At 43.9% G+C, this 25,734-nt stretch overlaps 1 protein-coding gene across 2 annotated transcripts in view; it reads left to right on the top strand.

The window, feature by feature from the left end:
- SpdS (Spermidine Synthase) overlaps positions 1-25,734 on the top strand; it is a 183,453-nt gene that overhangs the window by 64,560 nt on the left and 93,159 nt on the right. Inside the window, exon 2 of one of the 2 annotated variants that reach the window (XR_010948690.1) lies at positions 1,290-1,665. The exons of the other annotated variant lie outside the window; for it this stretch is intronic. The gene's annotated coding sequence lies outside the window, so the exon portion shown is untranslated. Of the gene's footprint in view, positions 1-1,289; positions 1,666-25,734 lie in introns of those variants that run through there. 2 annotated transcript variants of the gene reach the window in all.

Raw genomic sequence — 25,734 nt, 5'->3', positions numbered from 1 at the left:
AAAATTGTTAATAATATTTACAATATAGTACAACAGTTATTCCGATGAATATTTCTTTCCGTAAATGTCCATGCATCATAATACTCCTTGTTGAATACAATGCATTTGCATTTGCCCGCATACCGTGTTTCCAGCCTTCGCTTTTACTATTGCCTCTTTGTACATATGTTTGTTGTCGTCTGATTATAACGTTGCGTTTGCTTTGCTCTATGCTTTTGACTTCTGTTGTACGGCGTGCGTTGATGTGTCGTATGCTAATACGTAAGTATGTATATCAAAAATTCCAATTAGTAGCGGCGCTTATTTTTGGCGACTTACTGTTGATCTCCGTTCACTCAAATTATTATGTATGTTGCATTGGATTGCGCGTGTACAAAGGGTTGGTTGACCGATGCATTTTTATGTTTTGTGCGTATCCACTTCTTCTCCAAATGTTCAGTGTATGTTAAGGTGACCCTATATTTAAAATTTATGTGGGCGGAAATGTAAATATTTTGCTTGCGTGCAAAAGTGCGCAAGTCTAATTTGTCCTTCAATTTAGTAATTATTAATTTAATATACAAATTAATATATATATTTTGGCGCATATTTCATAAGGATAAATGTACATTTCGGGTACTTCATAGGAAATGTATAAGTTGTAAATTTAAATATTGTTATAAATTCAAAGTTATAAAATTCAAATATTATATTACAAAATGTATGTGTATGTATGTATATGTTGTGAGGTTTAATTATCTATTTAAATTTGCCCTAATACAATGTCTACACGATACAAGATTTCGGTAGTATGATTTCGTAAATTACATTCCTGTCCACACGATTATGATTCTTCTTTTGCATAATTTCAAATGAAATTTCTTTTCGCTATTTTCCCACAGCCGAATTAAAACGCTCGAGATAAACATATGTTTTTGAAATTTGACAGCTAGTGCGGGCAGACCATCGATTATTTTGTGTAAATTGTAATAGACCGCAGATTTGCTCAGTAAATTGCACATAATTTGGGTCCAATTTCGATGAAATTAAGAAGAATTTCTAATTTCGTTTGACAGTTTTCACATAACAAAATTATCTAATTTCGAGCTAATTTCGGTTGAAGTTAAGAATCTTCCGAAATCAACTTGATTTTGGTGCCGTGGAGACATAGCATTAGTTGACATTTGCGCTTAACTAGAGAGGTAATCGTTTATACTTGCCTTTTCTTTACACTTTTATTCAGTAAAGAGAATTGTAACTATTTATTTATTAATCCATTGCCTTCTTTGTTTTCTTTATTACGTGTCAAGGCGCCAACGGACTGGGCGTCCAAATCTATGTAATCAGAGTCATCCAAAAGAATGGAGCCGGATATCACTGATCAACATCGCACATGTTCCGGCTGTATCAACGCCCAATGAAACTACTGGTCTTCGGCGATCGGAGAGTACAAGGGAACCGACAGCTAGATTTGGTCCATGTATTAACATATAAAGAACATTTGATTCAGAATAACTATTGATTTAAGTAGGGGGAATATTATAATTAATCTGGCAACTCTTTATTTATTTAGTAAAGTATTATTTACATCTCAAGAAGATCACAGAATGACGACAGTGAGGAGTTTCCGGTTGATACATATAGATGTGACTTAACGTGAATTGAATAAATAGTTACATAGAATAACTATTGTATTTTAATTTCGGCATCATTCCATACAGCCTTATCATCCTTACTCCACCAGGGTAGCTTTGCTTTCCCCTTGAATCTTCTTAGAGGACAAGCTCTGTTGTACACAGCTTACGGCGCCTTTGATAAGAAGTAGTGGCACTCCTTCAACTCATCTACGGTGGTAACATTTTAAGGCTGCTTCAGTCTTCCTGATAAACATTTCTGAAATTTATACCAGTCCGTTGCCCTAGGATTTATAGAGGTTTTCCCCTTCTCTACCGCGGAAGCTGATATATGCATGGTATGACATGGATGGCCTGTCGAGGACCCCCCATTCATACCTCGATATATCAGGGCTCAATGTAATATTAAGCACATTGCTTAACGTTGGGGCAACATATATATATGGGTACACTACCCCTGTAAGCAACCTATGGACTACTTTGTAATATATACCAAAAAGGGGACTCCCATCTTCGCTAATGTAGCTTTCTGGTGAAATGGATAACTATTGTGCCAAGTGTGATAAGCGTTATTGTGCCTTACGGTGGCTTTTGCTAAAATTTCTACCATCGTTCTTGCTGCGAAGGCAACATTAATGAGTAAGATGTGAATTTGCTTACGAAGAGCCGCCACATCAGTTATTTATGTACGGATTGTCTAAATTCCTACGAAAAGGTAAGGCCTATGACTGTGTGTTGGCATCTCATAAAATTAGCTCAAAATACGACTTACTCGCAATGGATATAAAATAAAATATGTAATCATAAAACATTTTAATGCAAAAGAAGACGGTTCAAACTAGAAAACGAAAGATGTGTGGAGGTGGTGACTGATGGCATATACACAATAAAAAATGTTGTCAGGTCCATCAATAATCCGAAGTCGTTGAACAGTAGTTGTTGGGAAAAATCTGGCAACACGGCCGGCATAAATCACAATATTTCCCGCCGACAAACATGTATACACTTCGCTCGCTGATTGGATAATAAAAATCAGGTGATGAAAATTGAAGAGAACGTAGGTAAAGAAAACTATGTAACAGGAGATAAAATCGGTACGTTATTCAACGGCAGAGTAATGCGAATAAATTTTTTAATCATCGTTTGTAAATAGAGTATAACGGATTGCAAAAAATTTTCGACTTTTTTAACATTTTATAAATTTTATTCCGCCACATAAAATTCGTACTGCTTAATTATAATGGCACAATCAAATGGATTTACTTCAAACGCAGCTGGTGAACCCGCTGCTACAGCAATCAACGGAGATGAATTCAATACCAGCGGCGCCACCAATCTCGTGGCTTCTAACTATAACGTTTGGTGCACTAGCACCACGACGGAAAACAACTTGCCAACAACAGTTATTCCGATGAATATTTCTTTCCGTAAATGTCCATGCATCATAATACTCCTTGTTGAATACAATGCATTTGCATTTGCCCGCATACCGTGTTTCCAGCCTTCGCTTTTACTATTGCCTCTTTGTACATATGTTTGTTGTCGTCTGATTATAACGTTGCGTTTGCTTTGCTCTATGCTTTTGACTTCTGTTGTACGGCGTGCGTTGATGTGTCGTATGCTAATACGTAAGTATGTATATCAAAAATTCCAATTAGTAGCGGCGCTTATTTTTGGCGACTTACTGTTGATCTCCGTTCACTCAAATTATTATGTATGTTGCATTGGATTGCGCGTGTACAAAGGGTTGGTTGACCGATGCATTTTTATGTTTTGTGCGTATCCACTTCTTCTCCAAATGTTCAGTGTATGTTAAGGTGACCCTATATTTAAAATTTATGTGGGCGGAAATGTAAATATTTTGCTTGCGTGCAAAAGTGCGCAAGTCTAATTTGTCCTTCAATTTAGTAATTATTAATTTAATATACAAATTAATATATATATTTTGGCGCATATTTCATAAGGATAAATGTACATTTCGGGTACTTCATAGGAAATGTATAAGTTGTAAATTTAAATATTGTTATAAATTCAAAGTTATAAAATTCAAATATTATATTACAAAATGTATGTGTATGTATGTATATGTTGTGAGGTTTAATTATCTATTTAAATTTGCCCTAATACAATGTCTACACGATACAAGATTTCGGTAGTATGATTTCGTAAATTACATTCCTGTCCACACGATTATGATTCTTCTTTTGCATAATTTCAAATGAAATTTCTTTTCGCTATTTTCCCACAGCCGAATTAAAACGCTCGAGATAAACATATGTTTTTGAAATTTGACAGCTAGTGCGGGCAGACCATCGATTATTTTGTGTAAATTGTAATAGACCGCAGATTTGCTCAGTAAATTGCACATAATTTGGGTCCAATTTCGATGAAATTAAGAAGAATTTCTAATTTCGTTTGACAGTTTTCACATAACAAAATTATCTAATTTCGAGCTAATTTCGGTTGAAGTTAAGAATCTTCCGAAATCAACTTGATTTTGGTGCCGTGGAGACATAGCATTAGTTGACATTTGCGCTTAACTAGAGAGGTAATCGTTTATACTTGCCTTTTCTTTACACTTTTATTCAGTAAAGAGAATTGTAACTATTTATTTATTAATCCATTGCCTTCTTTGTTTTCTTTATTACGTGTCAAGGCGCCAACGGACTGGGCGTCCAAATCTATGTAATCAGAGTCATCCAAAAGAATGGAGCCGGATATCACTGATCAACATCGCACATGTTCCGGCTGTATCAACGCCCAATGAAACTACTGGTCTTCGGCGATCGGAGAGTACAAGGGAACCGACAGCTAGATTTGGTCCATGTATTAACATATAAAGAACATTTGATTCAGAATAACTATTGATTTAAGTAGGGGGAATATTATAATTAATCTGGCAACTCTTTATTTATTTAGTAAAGTATTATTTACATCTCAAGAAGATCACAGAATGACGACAGTGAGGAGTTTCCGGTTGATACATATAGATGTGACTTAACGTGAATTGAATAAATAGTTACATAGAATAACTATTGTATTTTAATTTCGGCATCATTCCATACAGCCTTATCATCCTTACTCCACCAGGGTAGCTTTGCTTTCCCCTTGAATCTTCTTAGAGGACAAGCTCTGTTGTACACAGCTTACGGCGCCTTTGATAAGAAGTAGTGGCACTCCTTCAACTCATCTACGGTGGTAACATTTTAAGGCTGCTTCAGTCTTCCTGATAAACATTTCTGAAATTTATACCAGTCCGTTGCCCTAGGATTTATAGAGGTTTTCCCCTTCTCTACCGCGGAAGCTGATATATGCATGGTATGACATGGATGGCCTGTCGAGGACCCCCCATTCATACCTCGATATATCAGGGCTCAATGTAATATTAAGCACATTGCTTAACGTTGGGGCAACATATATATATGGGTACACTACCCCTGTAAGCAACCTATGGACTACTTTGTAATATATACCAAAAAGGGGACTCCCATCTTCGCTAATGTAGCTTTCTGGTGAAATGGATAACTATTGTGCCAAGTGTGATAAGCGTTATTGTGCCTTACGGTGGCTTTTGCTAAAATTTCTACCATCGTTCTTGCTGCGAAGGCAACATTAATGAGTAAGATGTGAATTTGCTTACGAAGAGCCGCCACATCAGTTATTTATGTACGGATTGTCTAAATTCCTACGAAAAGGTAAGGCCTATGACTGTGTGTTGGCATCTCATAAAATTAGCTCAAAATACGACTTACTCGCAATGGATATAAAATAAAATATGTAATCATAAAACATTTTAATGCAAAAGAAGACGGTTCAAACTAGAAAACGAAAGATGTGTGGAGGTGGTGACTGATGGCATAAACACAATAAAAAATGTTGTCAGGTCCATCAATAATCCGAAGTCGTTGAACAGTAGTTGTTGGGAAAAATCTGGCAACACGGCCGGCATAAATCACAATATTTCCCGCCGACAAACATGTATACACTTCGCTCGCTGATTGGATAATAAAAATCAGGTGATGAAAATTGAAGAGAACGTAGGTAAAGAAAACTATGTAACAGGAGATAAAATCGGTACGTTATTCAACGGCAGAGTAATGCGAATAAATTTTTTAATCATCGTTTGTAAATAGAGTATAACGGATTGCAAAAAATTTTCGACTTTTTTAACATTTTATAAATTTTATTCCGCCACATAAAATTCGTACTGCTTAATTATAATGGCACAATCAAATGGATTTACTTCAAACGCAGCTGGTGAACCCGCTGCTACAGCAATCAACGGAGATGAATTCAATACCAGCGGCGCCACCAATCTCGTGGCTTCTAACTATAACGTTTGGTGCACTAGCACCACGACGGAAAACAACTTGCCAAGTCAAATGGCAAACGCCGATAACAGTGAATCAATGCGCTCCCACAGCACAGCCTAACAACTCTATTGCTATTGGGCACTTTGGCAACAGCTACCCAGCCCCTCTCACGCGATGAATTCTGTTACTTTTCTTCGTCTTCGTCATCAAGCCGAACTGCTACAAGAACAGAGTGAATTCATAAGGCGAAGAGAAGCGCTGCTAAGAGGACAGCATAAGTTTTTGGATCGTATTGATGCAATGGGCTTCGATGATGACTTGGGTGAAAGATAATATACTCTGCCTGGGTCTTCGCAGGCCTACATAATCAGTGTTCTGCAGCGACAGATTTGCGATCTGCCTCCGCCGTCAGGGAACCAGTTAGAATCAATTGTAGACTTTGCTGTTGAAGTGCAAAACATCTACGCAACGATGTCGGTATCAGGCCTTAACAATCATCTGAACAACCCTGAACTCGAGCAAAAACTGGTTTCGAAATTGCCTGGACTACTACCAGCCTACTGGGGAATGCATAAAAGAACCTTAGCGACTTTCAATAGCACAGGGAGCTAACTGTGTGATTGTACCCAACGAGGTATCGAAGATGCGCAAACTTGGCGCAATTAATCATAATTTTGACACGGTAAGCTGTATTGTTTGTAAAGAAAATAGTAAAGTCGGCAGCAACCTGCAACGTTAAGGGTCGTACACGTAACCAGCACCCTGTGTTACACAACGCAGAGGTAGTTACTACTAAAGCTCCAATCACTCAAAAAAACCAGTAATCATGAAGAGCCATCGCGGACTGCCAATGTAAATATACACAATTTGGTGGAAGTAGTACCCTCTTTCGTGTTCTTCCCGTAGTCCTGCACTCAGGTGACCGCAGCGTGTCCACGTACGCTTTCATAGATGATGGCTCTTCCCTCATACTTATCGACGAACAGCTGCTAACTAAATTGAACATAAAAGAAACACCGCAACCACTGTGTTTGCGATGGACTGGTGATACACATCGATATGAAGATGAGTCTGTCTACTAGCGATATCAGCTAAAAATGGTAGTAGGAAATTTTCAATCAAAGACGTACGCACGGTCAAAAAACTTGACTTGCATTTTCAATCTCTTAATGCCAAGGAAATGCAGTCAAAGTTCAAACATTTAAAGGGATTGCCTCTACAATCCTACACAAATGTAACACCACAAATCTTGATTGGACTAAATAACGCAGCACTTGGATCTCCGTTGAAATCAATATTGGTGGCGAAAATGAGCCAATAGCTGAAAAGTGCAAACTCGGCTGTACATTAAAATGCCCTACACCAGGTATCGGTCATGATATCCCACACAACGTCTATCACATATGTGACTGTTCTTTCCAAGCAGAGTTGCTTCAGCTGGCGAAATATTACTTTTGCCTGGATAGTTTAGGCGTTTCGGCTAACCTTGCCCCGTTAATGTCTAAAGACGATGAACTGGCAATGAAGCAGCTGGAGCAATAAACTGTGCGAATCTGACGGCAACCGATTTGAAAGTAGTCTCTTATGGAAGAGTCATGAGATCACTTTACCTGGTAGCATGCCTATGGCTTTATTCCGTGCGCGATGCCTGCAAAGAAAGAGGCAAAGAAAGCCCAAGTTGGTTGAGGTACTTCAGCAAAAGATTGACGACTACTTGCAAAACGGGTATGCCAGACGTATTTCAGCAACCGATGTTGCCACAAAAAAGTGCTGGTACCTTACAGTGTTTGCAGTAACGAGCTCTAACATACAAGGCAAGGTGCGCCTAGTATGGGATGCGGTCGCAAAAGGTAATGGCGTGTCACTGAATGACATGCTGCTCAAAGGGCCCGCCCTAAAACTCCTCTGCTGTCAGTATTATTCAAATTTCGGCAAAGAATATTAGCTATGTTGTTGTTGTTGTAGCGATAAGGACACTCCCCGAGGGCTCGATGTTGCTGGTCATTTCCCGGTTGATGATCCGGTACGTTCCGGTACCAAGCCCGACCATCTCGGGAACGATTTGTTATGACCACATGCGACCTTCTTGGTCATACCGCCCTCCCACCCCCAAGATCCATGAGGAGTTTGGGGTCGCCAGAGCCTCGGCTGTTAATGAAACAGGATTCGCCACGGGTAGGTGAGGTTGACAATTGGGTTTGGACAAGCTATACAACCCCTCGAATCTTGTATTTTAGTCGTCTCTTACGACAGGCATACCTACCGCGAGTATATTCTGACCCCTGCACCCGCTTGGGGTAGAGTAGCTCTCTCGGCCGATATAGCTGAATTGTTTCATCAGGCTCGAGTTCGGAAAGAAGACCAAAACTTTATGCGCTTCTTATGGTATGAACCAAACCCCGATGAACCAACGTGATGACAGTGATGACCTTTGGAGCTAAGTGTTTACCCAGTTGCGCTCAACATGTCACAAATAAAAATGCTGCAGAGTTTCAAGAAGAGATTCCTAGTGCTTCACAGTGTATTATTGAGAATCATTATGTAGACGATATGTTGGTAAGTGTTGACACTGAAGAAGAAGCGATGTCCGTCACGTTGACGCGATGGGAGGTTTCCATACTCGAAACTTCTTGTCCAATTCACATCGCGTTCTATCTGCGTTAAACGAAACCTCAGCTGATGCCCTTTGTCTTTATCTTGAAAAAGAGCTACCAACTGAGAAGGTATTAGGCATGTGGTGGATTACCGCTAGTGATCATTTTGGATTTCGGGTTTCCCCCAAATACAGCGACTCTGATATCTTTGTTCATCATCGACGGCCAACTAAGCGTGAAGTTTGTTAGTTAGTGTGGTTATGACAATATACGACACAATCGGACTGATCGGTCTCTACGTTATATACGCTAAAGTCATCTTGCAGGAAATGTGGAAGGCTGGATGCGAATGGGACGATACGATTCCGGAGTACCAATTTAAAAAATGGATTAGATGGCTTAGACTTATTTCAAAAATAGAGAGTCTTAAAATCCTACGCTGGTATATTCGTATTGAATTTGGCAGTTCACCTCATATAGAGATGCACACCTTCGTCGATGCAAGTGAAATCAGCTACGCGGCAGTATGTTACCTTCGATACTCTTACGGTAGCATAATTAACTGTATGATAGTTGCCAGCAAAACAAGAGTAGCCCCAGTCAAATTGATATAATACCTCGACTTGAATTAAAAGCTGCACTTTTGGGAGCCCGCATTGCCAAATACGTTATTGAATCACATTCTGTACCAATCGACTGCTCCGTATACTGGTCAGACCCACGAACATGCTGCATGCTGATCAGCGTCGCTACAAACAGTTTGTGGTATTTCGAATCAGTAAGATTTTAGAACTAACCGATGTCAGTCAATGGGTTCCAACGGCAGAAAACGCTGCCGACGAAGCCACCAAATGGCACGGTGATCCAAACATCTCAAACGAATATCGATGGTTTAGAGGACCACCCTTTCCGTACCTTCCCCAGAACGAATGGCCCGTACCTGTGCAACAAAAACACGAACAGCAGAAGAAGACACAATAGAAGAACTTCGCCCACAATTTAATGGAGTTCACAGTTTACTGGCAGAATATTTAGTTGGGCCTAATCCAGAGAACTTTTCATCATGGGACCGTCTTTTTAAGACAACTGCTGTGACCTTTTACTGCGCTTGCATTTGGTTAAATTTGGTATGGGGTAATAAAAATGTATATGGTGTCCCAAGCACCGAAGATTTTCGTAAGGCTGAACGTTTTCTTTCGAAAAAAGCCCAGAACGATGTTTTCAAAAACTCAATAGCTTCTTTGTCAACTGGAAAAGTTGTTGGAAAATCTAGCGATATATACAAACTATCACCCTATTTGGATGATCACGGCGTTTTAAAAATAGATGGACGTGTTAAGATTGCAGGCTGACCAGATCCAGTTCTGCTACCAAACAACCACCGTATTACGCACTTGATCATAAACGACTTTCACATGAAATACCATCATGGTAGCATAGAAACCGTAGTAAAGGAAATACGACAAAATTACTGGGTATCAAAACTCCGCGTTGTGACCAACAATTGTCAGATTTGCAATAACAGAGGTGTCCAACCACAGCCACTTAGAATGGCATGCTTACCTTGTGAGGACCAAATATAAACCATTAATTTGGCCCACACAAAACCACCGCCCCACAACACAGGATCAGTAACACAGACAACGCAACACAAATAAAAACTCTACATAACCAACACAACACGAAACACAAACAAGTCTCTGAAACATCACTAGCGCAACAAGTTGCCGCAACACTCCACAGCAACACCGTAACCATGGCAACGCAATGAACTATGCTAGCAACATCAAGAGCATTGGCTATGAAAAGGGCAACACAACAAGACAGCAGTCAGTCAGCATGCAGTTGTGGTTGCGACCGGAACTACTACTGGAGCGTTCTGGAAGGCATATCGGTTTTGACCATTGCAAGCCAGTGCGGTTCATAGGAGAAAGCCGTGGACTGAGAATTGTGGGTAAGCTGGTTTTGCCCGCTCTGCACGCTTTGGACCACGCTCGCTCCCTCGTAAGCAAACGTCCTCCACAGCATCGTGACCCCCCGCTCAACCTAACGCCAACCGCGGCAGAAGTACGTCGGCATCCGCAGTAGGGGTGAATCGAAGTGAAACGCCACAACTTGACTGTACCGAGGCTAACGGATCTCACCTAATGGGACCCGAAGTTGCGATTGTTGCCCGAGCAGCAATTGAAGGGAATTTGAAAGGCGTATCGGTTTTGACCATCGCAAGACAGTTCCCTTCATAGGAGAAAGCCGTGGGCTGAGTATTGTGGGTAAGCTGGGTTTGACCACTCTACAACGCCTTAGGCCACGCTCACTCCCTGCTATGCGAAGGCTCAAAGCGGCACGAGTCCGAGCACCACCGCCGTAAGCCTCGGTAGAAATAGCCTTCGCAAACATACGACGTTGGCCGCAGTAGAGTTACAAAAACATACGATGTTGTCCACAGCAGAGTTACGCAAACATACGATGTTGGCCGCAGCAAAGTTACACAAGCATACGAAGTTGGCCACAGCAGAGTTACGCAAACATACGACATTGGCCGCAGCAGTCACGCAACCATACGACGTTGGGCGAGGCAGAGTTAGCACTTTCGCACACTAGAGTTACGCTTACGCATACGCACCGACATAAGCCGTAGCAGAGACAGCGCATTCGCTAACCGTAGTAGAAACACGCCGACGTAAGACGTTACTGAGATATATTCACGCACATCTAGGCAGGGGCCAGTAAGGCGCCCTAACGGCACTCTCCAAACGGGACACGAGGGACCGTTAGCCCACCACTAATCATATAGCAAGCAACAAATCAAGTGAAGAATATATACATATTTTTATACATTTTATATTATAGTTCAAGGAGTTAATCAATTAAGTGAATTTTTACATGAAAACGATTTGCAAGGTGCCCCGAAATACAAATTTATTGTAGACGAACCTTGGACACGGCGAGTATACCCCAGCAATTATTGAAGAAGCATCGGGGCAAGGAAAAGCTTTGTTACAACCTCCAGGACATACGGCACAGTTTTGCCGTCCGTTTTATTATGTTGGAGTTGACTATTTTGGTCGTCTTCTGTTGGCAGTCAGGAGCAGCGCCGAAATGAGGTACGGGGTGTTGTTCACCTGCTTGACAACCACAGCTGTGCACCTGGAAATCGCATATTCGTTCTCTACTGATTCCTACATTTTGGCCGTACGAAATTTTATGGCGCGTAGGGGAAGCCCCTTGGAAATATGGAGAGACAACGGCAAACATTTTAAGGATGCTGAAAGAGAAATGAGGTCTGGGTTTGAGCTGGTAGACCAGAATCGCATAACGAAAACTTTTAGTTCGGTTGCAACTGAGTGCCTTTTTATACCACCAGCATCTCCACACATGTGAGAAGCTTCGGACCGGCTTGTTCGTAAGAAAGTAAAGAATGTACTTTAACGGGTTTTAACGACCAGTAGACCGAACGATGAGCTTCTACGTGCTATGTTAATAGAGGTGGAGATGACGGTTAACTCTCCCGCTGCTGCTCGCGCCCCACGGCGCCAACAACTCAAACAGCTGCTACCACTCATAACTACTACCTTCGTAGTAGAGTCGGTAGCAGTGCTGAGCATCAGCCCCTGCCCCCCCCCCCCCCCCCCCCTCTTTTCCGGCAGCAATCGTGCAGGTCAGGGAAACAGACTCTTAGTCCCTACCTCCGTTTGCACCGTCTGCCAGCACAGAATATATATGCAGCTCCTGCCTTGGGTGGTGCCACTTTCCTAGATGTTCTGGTCTCCGCGACGGCAACCCCCCGACGGGTTTCATCGCGCCATGTTGCCAGGTCGCAAACCCAAATCATCCGGGTACCCCAATGCTTGCCCAAGGACGCCCAGTCCCAGGGCCACAACAGCAATTGCGTCCTGGCCTTCCACAACCCAGGCGTAGTCACACGTCACTCTCCCCCAGAGTGGCGGCGTCTCTCCTGCACTTCAAAATTCTGCAGTTAAACTGTAATGGACTAACTGGGAATATTACGGAGATAGTCGATTTAATGAAGCGGGACAACATCCGCATTGCTGCGATTCAAGAGACTAAACCCACAGCAAGATCTGCATTGCAGACCTGCTCTGGGTATAATGTCCACAGGAAAGACCGAGAGAGCGGAAATGGAGGCGGCCTCGCGTTTATCATACACCACTGTGCAATATTATATATTTGATCCTGGCATCGACCGCAGGGACAATGTCTTAGAACGTCAAGGCCTATCTGTCCGGTCAGGCGATGCAAACCTAGAAATCATCAACATCTACATCCCTCCTGCCACCTGTTGCCCCAGTGGATACCGCGCTAATATCAGAGCCTTACTCACTGGCAACAATCGCATTATCTTAGGTGATTTCAATGCCCATCACGATCTATGGCATTCAAACTTGCGGGCGGACAGTAGGGGTGAGATGTTGGCGGATCAAATAGAAGAAACGCCGTTCTGCACAATAAACGGAGACGCCCCCACACGTATGGTAGGAAGCTGTCACAGTTCGCCAGATATCTCAATCGTGAGCGCAGAACTCGTAAACTGCGTCAACTGGCAGCCGATGGTAACATTGGCATCCGACCACCTGCCCATACTTATTTCGATCGAGCGTACCGCCGACTTCATCGTCACCGAAAAACGCACTTTCATAAACTTCAAAAAAGGAAAGTGGGAAGAATATAAATCTTTTACAGGCAACCAGTTTGCTGCCCTCCCTATCCCGACTGATGCCCACCAAGGGGAGCGTGCCTTCCGTAAGGTCATTGAATCCGCCTCGGCACGTTTCATTCCCGCCGGGAGAATTCCCGAAATCCGGCCCACTTCCCGGCGGAGGCCGCAAACTTAGCGAGAGAACGTGACCTTATAAGACAGCTTTATCCAGGCGACCCTCAAATAAGGGATATAAACCAACGCATCAGATTGCTTGTGGACAAACACAAGCGGGCGTAATGGGAGGAGCACCTAAGAGGTTGTAACCTCTCTACCGGTGTGGGTAAACTTTGGTCTACCGTAAAGTCCCTATCGAATCCGACTAAGCACAAATACAAAGTTTCCATCGCTTTTGGCTGTCGGATGCGAAAAAATGCGCGAGCGCTTTCTGCCGATAATATATAATGCATCCTACGGTCGACAAAGATAGACGGAGAGCCAATAGACGCGCACAAAAACACAAATTCAGCGCGTCACCAATCACCATCACCGCTAAAAGAGGTTGAGGACGCCATTGGTCGCGCTAAACCATCCAAAGCAGTGGGCCCAGACGGAATAGCCATGCCGATGCTTAAAAGCCTAGGGAAAGAGGGTTTCAAATATTTAGCGCATGTCTTCAACCTGTCTCTTTCCACCTTTGTCATACCCGAGAAATGGAAAATGGCCAAGGTGGTCCCGCTACTAAAGCATGGGAAACCAGCCAACATAGGTGAGTCGTATCGTCCGATATCTCTCCTATCACTGGTAGCAAAGACGCTTGAAGCCATTTTGCTCCCTTATTTCCAAGCAAATTTGCAGCTAGCCTCTCATCAGCATGGCTTCAGAAAACTCCATAGCACTACCACCGCGCTAAATGCCATTAGTACCCAGATAAATTGCGGGTTAAATCAATACCCCCACCATAGAACGGTACTCGTAGCGCTAGACCTATCAAAAGCTTTTGATACGGTCAACCATGGCTCTTTCTGCAAGACCTGGAAGGGTCTACCCTTCCCCCATGTCTTAAAAGACCTGACCGCAAATTATCTGGGTGGTCGGCAGGCATCGGTGCAATTTAGAAACGAAACATCAAAACCAAGGAGAATTAAACAAGGGGTGCCACAGGGTGGTGTCCTATCCCCACTTTTGTTTAATTTCTACATATCTAAGCTACCTTCACCACCGCAAGGAGTCACAATCGTTTCCTACGCCGATGACTGCACAATAATGGCCACAGGCCTAGGCCCAAAGATCGATGCGCTATGCAACAAAATAAACGGCTACCTCCCTGATCTCTCCAGTTTTTTCGCCTCGCGAAACCTGGCATTATCACCGACTAAATCTTCCGCGACCTTATTTACAACATGAACGTCCCAAATGTCGACCATTTTGAACATCGACGTCGATGGCACTACGCTACCGACTGTCCTACACCCCAAAATCGTGGGTATGACTTTTGATCAGGATCTACATTTTGGTGAGCACGCAGCCACAATTGTTCCGAGAATTCAGAGCCGTAACAAAATCCTCAAATCCCTCGCTGGCAGTACCTGGGGAAAAGTTAAGAAACGCTCATGCCTACATACAAAGCAATTAGCCAGCCGATTACGTGCTACGCGTCACCCATATGGTCGCCAAGCCTAAAAATTACCCACTGGAAGAAACTACAGGCCTGCCGAAATACTGCTCTCAGAATCGCTACGGGCTGTCTTTTTATGTCCCCAGAACACCATCTGCATAATGAGGCGAGAATACTCCCCATCAGGAAGAGAAATGAGATGCTGACCAAACAGAACAGTTCCTGTTGAATACCCAGAAACCTGAGCATCCCAACATACATCTGATTGATGAACCAGCACCGCCTAGGGGCTTAAGGAGTCATCTTTGTAAGCATTTTGAGGAAATACGGCACCTGAGAACCCAGCCGTATGAAGCGAAAAACACAAGCAGGTCCTTGGTGAACTGCATAAACATGCGTCGGACCTTTATGCCGGGAATTGCCCGGTGAATCCAGTACTTAAAGAAAAGTATCCAAAACTCGCGGAAGAGGAACGTATACTCCCCAGGGAAACGCGTGTCACTCTTGCTCAACTTCGTTCTGGATACTGTAACAGGTTAAACTCTAACCTATCCAGAATCAACCCTGACACACAAAATGTATGCCCCGCTTGCAATGTGTCCCCACATGACACCAACCATCTCTTCAATTGTAATGTGGAACCAACGCCTCTAACACCCCTTTCCTTATGGTCCACCCCTGTTGAAACGGCAAGTTAGAGGATATTGATGACAATTTGTGATCGGTCGCGACTGTTAGGTGGGGCGAAGCATTGCTACAACAACAACAACAACAACGGTTAACTCTCGCCCCTTAACTTATATCCCTATTGACCACGAAGGTTAAGATGATGACTTGGATGAAAGACAATATACTCTGCCTGGGTCTTCTTTGTCAGTGCGGAATGCAGGCCTACATAATCAGCGTACTGCAGCGACAGATTTGCGATCTGCCTCCGCCGTCAGGAAACCAGTTAGAATCAACTGTAGACTTTGCTGTTGAAGTGCAAAACATCTACGCAACGATGTCGGTATCAGGCCTTAACAATCATTTGAACAACCCTGAACTCGGGCAAAAACTGGTTTCGAAATTGCCTGGACTACTACCAGCCGACTGGGGAATGCATAAAAGAACTTTAGCGACTTTCAATAGCACAGGGAGCTAACTGTGTGATCGTACCCAACGAGGTATCGAAGATGCACAAACGTGGCGCAATTAATCATAGTTTTGACACTGTAAGCTGTATCGTTTGTAAAGAAACTAGTAAAGTCAGCAGCAACCTGCAACGTTAATAGTTGTACACGTAATCAGCACCCTGTGTTAACAATGCAGAGGTAGTTACTACGAAAGCTCCAATCACTCAAAAAACCACTAATCATGAAGAGCCATCGCGGACTGCCAATGTAAATATACACAATGTTGGTGGAAGTAGTACCCTCTTTCGTGTTCTTCCCGTAGTCTTGCACACAGGTGACCGCAGTGTGTCCACGTACGCTTTCATAGATGATGGCTCTTCCCTCACACTTATCGACGAACAGCTGCTAACTGAATTGAACATAAAAGGAACACCGCAACCACTGTGTTTGCGATGGACTGGTGATACACATCGATATGAAGATGAGTCTGTAGTAGTTGATCTAGCGATATCAGCTAAAAATGGTAGTGCGATTTTCAATCAAAGACGTACGCACGGTCAAAAAACTTGACTTGCATTTTCAATCTCTTAATGTCAAGGAACTGCAGTCAAAGTTCAAACATTTAAAGGGATTGCCTCTACAATCCTACACAAATGTAACACCACAAATCTTGATTGGACTAAATAACGCAGCACTTGGATCTCCGTTGAAATCCATATATGGTGGCGAAAATGAGCCAATAGCTGAAAAGTGCAAACTCGGCTGTACATTAAAATGCCCTACACCAGGTATCGGTCATGATATCCCACACAACGTCTATCACATATGTGACTGTTCCATCCAAGCAGAGTTGCTTCAGCTGACGAAATATTACTTTTGCCTGGATAGTTTAGGCGTTTCGGCTAACCTTGCCCCGTTAATGTCTAAAGACGATGAGCTGGCAATGAAACAGCTTGAGGAATAAACTGTGCGAGTCGGAAACCGATTTGAAAGTAGTCTCTTATGGAAGAGTCATGAGATCACTTTACCTGGGAGCATGCCTATGGCTTTATTTCGTGCGCGATGCCTGCAAAGAGAGCCCAAGTTGGCTGAGGTACTTCAGCAAAAGATTGACGACTACTTGCAAAAAGGGTATGCCAGACGTATGTCAGCAACCGATGTTGCCACAAAAAAATGGTGGATTCGCCACGGATAGGTGAGGTTGACAATTGGGTTTGGACAAGCTATACAACCTCTTGAATCTGGTATTTTAACCAAAACTCCGATGAACCAACAACTTTCGTGATGACAGTGATGACCTTTGGAGCTAAGTGTTCACCCAGTTGCGCTCAATATGTCACAAATAAAAATGCTGCAGAGTTTCAAGAAGAGATTCCTCGTGCTTCACAGTATATTATTGAGAATCATTATGTAGACTATATGTTGGTAAGTATTGACACTGAAGAAGAAGCGATGTCCGTCACGTTGACGCGATGGGAGGTTTCCATACTCGAAACTTCTTGTCCAATTCACATCGCGTTCTATCTGCGTTAAACGAAACCTCAGCTGATGCCCTTAGCCTTGATCTTGAAAAAGAGCTACCAACTGAGAAGGTATTGGGCATGTGGTGGATTACCGCTAGTGATCATTTTGGATTTCGGGTTTCTCCCAAATACAGGGACTCTGATATCTTTGTTCATCATCGACGACCAACTAAGCGTGAAGTTTGTTAGTTAGTGTGGTTATGACAATAAACGACCCAATCGGACTGATCGGTTTCTACGTTATATACTCTAAAGTCGTCTTGCAGGGGAAATATGGAGAGCTGGATGCGAATGGGACGATCCGATTCCAGAGTACCAATCTAAAAAATGGATTAGATGGCTTTGACTTATTTCAAAAATAGAGAGTCCGAAAATCCCACGCTGGTATATTCGTATTGAATTTGGCAGTTCACCTCATATAGAGTTGCACACCTTCGTCGATGCAAGTGAAACCAGCTACGTGGCAGTATGTTACTAACTTGGCTGTAGGCTGATCAGCGTCGCTACAAACAGTTTGTGGCATTTCTAGTCAGTGAGATTTTAGAACTAACCGATGTAAGTCAATGGGTTCCAACGGCAGAAAACATTGCCGACGAAGCCACCAAATGGCACGGTGATCCAAACATATCAAACGACAATCGATGGTTTAGTGGACCATCCTTTCTGTACCTTCCCCGGAACGAATTGCCCGTACATGTGCAACAAAAACACGAACAGAAGAAGAAGAAGACACAACAGAAGAACTTCGCTCACAATTTAATGGAGTTCACAGTTTACCGGCAGAATATTTTGTTGGACCTAAACCAGAGAACTTTTCATCATGGGACCGTTTTTTTAAGGAAACTGCTGTGACCTTTTACTGCGATTGCATTTGGTTAAATTTGGTACGGGGTAATAAAAATATATATGGTGTCCCAAGCACAGAAGATTTTCGTAAGGCAGAACGTTTTTTTGGAAAAAAGCCCAGAACGATGTTTTCAAAGACTCAATAGCTTCTTTGTCAACTGGAAAAGTTGTTGGAAAATCTAGCGATATATACAAACTATCACCCTATTTGGATGGTCACGGTGTTTTAAGAATAGATGGACGTGTTAAGATTGCAGGGCGACCAGATCCAGTTTTGCTACCAAACAACCACCGTATTACGCACTTGATCATAAACGACTTTCACATGAAATACCATCATGGTAGCATAGAAACCGTAGTCAACGAAATACGACAAAATTACTGGGTACCAAAACTCCAACAATCGTCAGATTTGCAAAAACAGAGGTGTCCAACCACAGTCATCTATAATGGCATGCTTTTCTAGTGAGGACCAAATATAAACCATTAATTTGGCGCCTACAAAACCACCGCCCCACAACACAGGATCAGTAACACAGACAACGCACCACAAATAAAAACTCTACATAAGAACACGATCAGCAACATAGCCAACACAACACGAAACACAAACAAGTCTCTGAAACATCACTAGCGCAACAAGTTGTCGCAACACTCCACAGCAACACCGTAACCATGGCAACGCAAGGAACTATGCTAGCAGCATCAAGAGCATTGGCTATGAAAAGGGCAACACAACAAGACAGCAGTCAGTCAGCACGCAGTTGTGATTGCTACCGGAACTACTATTGGAGCATTCTGGAAGGCATATCGGTTTTGAACATTGGAAGCCAGTGCGGTTCATAGGAGAAAGTCGTGTACTGAGAATTGTGGGTAAGCTGGTTTTGACCGCTCTGCACGCTTTGGACCACGCTCGCTCCCTCGTAAGCAAACGTCCTCCACAGCATCGTGATCCCGCGCTCAACCAAACGTCAACCGCAGCAGAAGTACATCGGCATCCGCAGTAGGGGTGAATCGAAGTGAAACGCCACAACTTGACTGTACCGAGGTTAACGGATCTCACCTAACGGGACGCGAAGTTGCGATTGTTACCCGAACAGCAATTGAAGGGCATCTGAAAGGCATATGGGTTTTGACCATTGCAATACTGTTCCCTTCATAGGAGAAAGCCGTGGGCTGAGGATTGTGGGTAAGCTGGTTTTGACCGCTTTACAACGCCTTAGCCCACGCTCGCTCCCTGCAGCGAAGGTTGACATCATCACGAGTCCGCGCACCACCACCGTAAGCCTCGGTAGAAATAGCCTACGCAAACATACGACGTTGGCCACAGCAGGGTCACGCAAGCATACGACGTTGGCTGCAGCAGAGTTACGCAAACATGCGACGTTGGCCGCAGCAGAGTTACACAAGCATACGAAGTTGGCCACAGCAGAGTTACGCAAACATACGACGTTGGCCGCAGCAGAGTCACGCAAGCATACGACGTTGGGCGAGGCAGAGTTAGCTCTGTCGCACACTAGAGTTACACTTACGCATACGCACCAACATAAGCCGTAGCAGAGACAGCGCATTCGCTAACCGTAGTAGAAACACGCCGACGTAAGACGTTACTGAGATATATTCACGCATATCTAGGCAGGGGCCAGTAAGGCGCCCTAACGGCACTCTCCAAACGGGACACGAGGGACCGTTAGCCCACCACTAATCATATAGCAAGCAACAAATCAAGTGAAGAATATATACATATTTTTATACATTTTATATTATAGTTCAAGGAGTTAATCAATTAAGTGAATTTTTACATGAAAACGATTTGCAAGGTGCCCCGAAATACAAATTTATTGTAGACGAACCTTGGACACGGCGAGTATACCCCAGCAATTATTGAAGAAGCATCGGGGCAAGGAAAAGCTTTGTTACAACCTCCAGGACATACGGCACAGTTTTGCCGTCCGTTTTATTATGTTGGAGTTGACTATTTTGGTCGTCTTCTGTTGGCAGTCAGGAGCAGCGCCGAAATGAGGTACGGGGTGTTGTTCACCTGCTTGACAACCACAGCTGTGCACCTGGAAATCGCATATTCGTTCTCTACTGATTCCTACATTTTGGCCGTACGAAATTTTATGGCGCGTAGGGGAAGCCCCTTGGAAATATGGAGAGACAACGGCAAACATTTTAAGGATGCTGAAAGAGAAATGAGGTCTGGGTTTGAGCTGGTAGACCAGAATCGCATAACGAAAACTTTTAGTTCGGTTGCAACTGAGTGCCTTTTTATACCACCAGCATCTCCACACATGTGAGAAGCTTCGGACCGGCTTGTTCGTAAGAAAGTAAAGAATGTACTTTAACGGGTTTTAACGACCAGTAGACCGAACGATGAGCTTCTACGTGCTATGTTAATAGAGGTGGAGATGACGGTTAACTCTCCCGCTGCTGCTCGCGCCCCACGGCGCCAACAACTCAAACAGCTGCTACCACTGATAACTACTACCTTCGTAGTAGAGTCGGTAGCAGTGCTGAGCATCAGCCCCTGCCCCCCCCCCCCCCCCCCCCCCCCCTCTTTTCCGGCAGCAATCGTGCAGGTCAGGGAAACAGACTCTTAGTCCCTACCTCCGTTTGCACCGTCTGCCAGCACAGAATATATATGCAGCTCCTGCCTTGGGTGGTGCCACTTTCCTAGATGTTCTGGTCTCCGCGACGGCAACCCCCCGACGGGTTTCATCGCGCCATGTTGCCAGGTCGCAAACCCAAATCATCCGGGTACCCCAATGCTTGCCCAAGGACGCCCAGTCCCAGGGCCACAACAGCAATTGCGTCCTGGCCTTCCACAACCCAGGCGTAGTCACACGTCACTCTCCCCCAGAGTGGCGGCGTCTCTCCTGCACTTCAAAATTCTGCAGTTAAACTGTAATGGACTAACTGGGAATATTACGGAGATAGTCGATTTAATGAAGCGGGACAACATCCGCATTGCTGCGATTCAAGAGACTAAACCCACAGCAAGATCTGCATTGCAGACCTGCTCTGGGTATAATGTCCACAGGAAAGACCGAGAGAGCGGAAATGGAGGCGGCCTCGCGTTTATCATACACCACTGTGCAATATTATATATTTGATCCTGGCATCGACCGCAGGGACAATGTCTTAGAACGTCAAGGCCTATCTGTCCGGTCAGGCGATGCAAACCTAGAAATCATCAACATCTACATCCCTCCTGCCACCTGTTGCCCCAGTGGATACCGCGCTAATATCAGAGCCTTACTCACTGGCAACAATCGCATTATCTTAGGTGATTTCAATGCCCATCACGATCTATGGCATTCAAACTTGCGGGCGGACAGTAGGGGTGAGATGTTGGCGGATCAAATAGAAGAAACGCCGTTCTGCACAATAAACGGAGACGCCCCCACACGTATGGTAGGAAGCTGTCACAGTTCGCCAGATATCTCAATCGTGAGCGCAGAACTCGTAAACTGCGTCAACTGGCAGCCGATGGTAACATTGGCATCCGACCACCTGCCCATACTTATTTCGATCGAGCGTACCGCCGACTTCATCGTCACCGAAAAACGCACTTTCATAAACTTCAAAAAAGGAAAGTGGGAAGAATATAAATCTTTTACAGGCAACCAGTTTGCTGCCCTCCCTATCCCGACTGATGCCCACCAAGGGGAGCGTGCCTTCCGTAAGGTCATTGAATCCGCCTCGGCACGTTTCATTCCCGCCGGGAGAATTCCCGAAATCCGGCCCACTTCCCGGCGGAGGCCGCAAACTTAGCGAGAGAACGTGACCTTATAAGACAGCTTTATCCAGGCGACCCTCAAATAAGGGATATAAACCAACGCATCAGATTGCTTGTGGACAAACACAAGCGGGCGTAATGGGAGGAGCACCTAACAGGTTGTAACCTCTCTACCGGTGTGGGTAAACTTTGGTCTACCGTAAAGTCCCTATCGAATCCGACTAAGCACAAATACAAAGTTTCCATCGCTTTTGGCTGTCGGATGCGAAAAAATGCGCGAGCGCTTTCTGCCGATAATATATAATGCATCCTACGGTCGACAAAGATAGACGGAGAGCCAATAGACGCGCACAAAAACACAAATTCAGCGCGTCACCAATCACCATCACCGCTAAAAGAGGTTGAGGACGCCATTGGTCGCGCTAAACCATCCAAAGCAGTGGGCCCAGACGGAATAGCCATGCCGATGCTTAAAAGCCTAGGGAAAGAGGGTTTCAAATATTTAGCGCATGTCTTCAACCTGTCTCTTTCCACCTTTGTCATACCCGAGAAATGGAAAATGGCCAAGGTGGTCCCGCTACTAAAGCATGGGAAACCAGCCAACATAGGTGAGTCGTATCGTCCGATATCTCTCCTATCACTGGTAGCAAAGACGCTTGAAGCCATTTTGCTCCCTTATTTCCAAGCAAATTTGCAGCTAGCCTCTCATCAGCATGGCTTCAGAAAACTCCATAGCACTACCACCGCGCTAAATGCCATTAGTACCCAGATAAATTGCGGTTTAAATCAATACCCCCACCATAGAACAGTACTCGTAGCGCTAGACCTATGAAAAGCTTTTGATACGGTCAACCATGGCTCTTTCTGCAAGACCTGGAAGGGTCTACCCTTCCCCCATGTCTTAAAAGACCTGACCGCAAATTATCTGGGTGGTCGGCAGGCATCGGTGCAATTTAGAAACGAAACATCAAAACCAAGGAGAATTAAACAAGGGGTGCCACAGGGTGGTGTCCTATCCCCACTTTTGTTTAATTTCTACATATCTAAGCTACCTTCACCACCGCAAGGAGTCACAATCGTTTCCTACGCCGATGACTGCACAATAATGGCCACAGGCCTAGGCCCAAAGATCGATGCGCTATGCAACAAAATAAACGGCTACCTCCCTGATCTCTCCAGTTTTTTCGCCTCGCGAAACCTGGCATTATCACCGACTAAATCTTCCGCGACCTTATTTACAACATGAACGTCCCAAATGTCGACCATTTTGAACATCCACGTCGATGGCACTACGCTACCGACTGTCCTACACCCCAAAATCGTGGGTATGACTTTTGATCAGGATCTACATTTTGGTGAGCACGCAGCCACAATTGTTCCGAGAATTCAGAGCCGTAACAAAATCCTCAAACCCCTCGCTGGCAGTACCTGGGGAAAAGTTAAGAAACGCTCATGCCTACATACAAAGCAATTAGCCAGCCGATTACGTGCTACGCGTCACCCATATGGTCGCCAAGCCTAAAAATTACCCACTGGAAGAAACTACAGGCCTGCCGAAATACTGCTCTCAGAATCGCTACGGGCTGTCTTTTTATGTCCCCAGAACACCATCTGCATAATGAGGCGAGAATACTCCCCATCAGGAAGAGAAATGAGATGCTGACCAAACAGAACAGTTCCTGTTGAATACCCAGAAACCTGAGCATCCCAACATACATCTGATTGATGAACCAGCACCGCCTAGGGGCTTAAGGAGTCATCTTTGTAAGCATTTTGAGGAAATACGGCACCTGAGAACCCAGCCGTATGAAGCGAAAAACACAAGCAGGTCCTTGGTGAACTGCATAAACATGCGTCGGACCTTTATGCCGGGAATTGCCCGGTGAATCCAGTACTTAAAGAAAAGTATCCAAAACTCGCGGAAGAGGAACGTATACTCCCCAGGGAAACGCGTGTCACTCTTGCTCAACTTCGTTCTGGATACTGTAACAGGTTAAACTCTAACCTATCCAGAATCAACCCTGACACACAAAATGTATGCCCCGCTTGCAATAGGCTGCTGGAAAAGATCACCGAGAGAGGCACATGAACTTACATTTGTTGATGTTCAGCGGCGTTGAATTCGCGTTGCACCAAGCAACTAAGCAGTTTAAATCCGCTTGAAGCAATGGACGTTCTTCAATAGACGCATAAGACCTAAAAAGTTTCACATCTTCAGCATACATTAAAATTTTTGAATATTTTATTATGGTACAGATATCATTAATAAATAGCAAGAACAGAATTGGACCGAGATGACTGCCCTGTGGGACTCCAGAGGGAACATTAATGACCACTGAAAGAGTATTTTTAAAAATTACTTGTTGCGTTCTACCGGAGAGATAAGAAGATATCCACTGAGTGAGACCTGGTTGGAAGCCAAGTAGATCCAGATTGTGGATAAGCAATGAATGGGAAACTTTGTCAAATGCTTTACTGAAATCAGTGTAAATAACATCGGTGTGAAGATTTTCTCTAACTCCATTAGAAACATGCAGGTTGGTAATGGTAGATTTGCCTCTACCGAATCCATGCTAAGAGTCTGCAATCGATGCAGAAATGGATAATGTTAGCTGATTAGTAACAATGGCTTCAAACACCTTTGGGATGGCAGACAATTTTGCAATTCCTCATTAATTTTCTACACATGACCTACTGCCGTTTTTGTGGAGGGGTATTAGAAAAGATTCCTTCCAAGCAGTAGGAAAAACTCAATGTTTTAGGGACATGTTGAATAAATCAGTTACTTACTTACTTACTTAGTTGGCGCTTAACCGTCTAAACGGTTATGGCCGTCCAACAAGGCGCGCCAGTCGCTCCTTCGCTCCGACAACCGACGCCAATTGGTCACACCAAGGGAGTTTAAATCGTTTTCCACCTGGTCCTTCCAACGGAGTGGGGGCCGCCCTCTACCTCTGCTTCCATAGGCGGGTTCCGATAGAAACACTTTCTTGGCCGGAGCATCATATTTCATTCGCATAACATGGCCTAGCCAGCGCAGCCGCTGCGTTTTAATTCGCTGGACTATGTTGATGTCTGCGTATAGCTCGTACAGCTCATCATTAAATCTTCTTCGGTACTCGCCATCGCCAACGCGTCGAGGTCCATAAATCTTTCGAAGAACTTAAATCTTTCGAATAAATCAGTTAGGGGCAGATAAATGTGTTCTGCGCATCTTTTAAGAAAACATGTGGGAATTAGGCCAGGACCGTATTTATAAGATTCCTTCAAAGAAGTTAAATATGTAAGAACCTCTTCTGGAGATATTGATGGAATATTAATTGCGTTAAGGGAGTTAAGTTGATACGGGTATTCACTAGACAAAGAAATTAATTCAGCGGAATAGTTAGATTTGAAAAATTGTGCAAATAAGTTAGCAATAACTTGATCGTCGCTAGAGAAATCATCACGGTATTTCATACCAGAAGGAAAGCCTTTAACCCTACGTTTAGAGTTCACGAAATTATAGAAAGCTTTCAGATTGCAAGTTATTTTATTTTTCATGGCACAGAGATAGGTATTGTAACACTTTTTATTTAATTCAAAATATTTATGACGCAATATAGAGTACTTCAAGTAGTCGGAGTATGAACCCGTCTTCTTGTATAGCTTGAAGGAACGCGATTTTTTGTTTTTTAAAGATTTCAGTTCTTTGGTGTACCATATTTGGACTA

This window comes from Eurosta solidaginis, chromosome 1 (assembly GCF_040869045.1).
Source record: "Eurosta solidaginis isolate ZX-2024a chromosome 1, ASM4086904v1, whole genome shotgun sequence".
Classification (NCBI taxonomy): Eukaryota; Metazoa; Arthropoda; class Insecta; order Diptera; family Tephritidae; genus Eurosta; species Eurosta solidaginis.
Note: the sequence above shows the minus strand (reverse complement) of the source record. Positions and strands in the feature narration are given on the sequence as shown.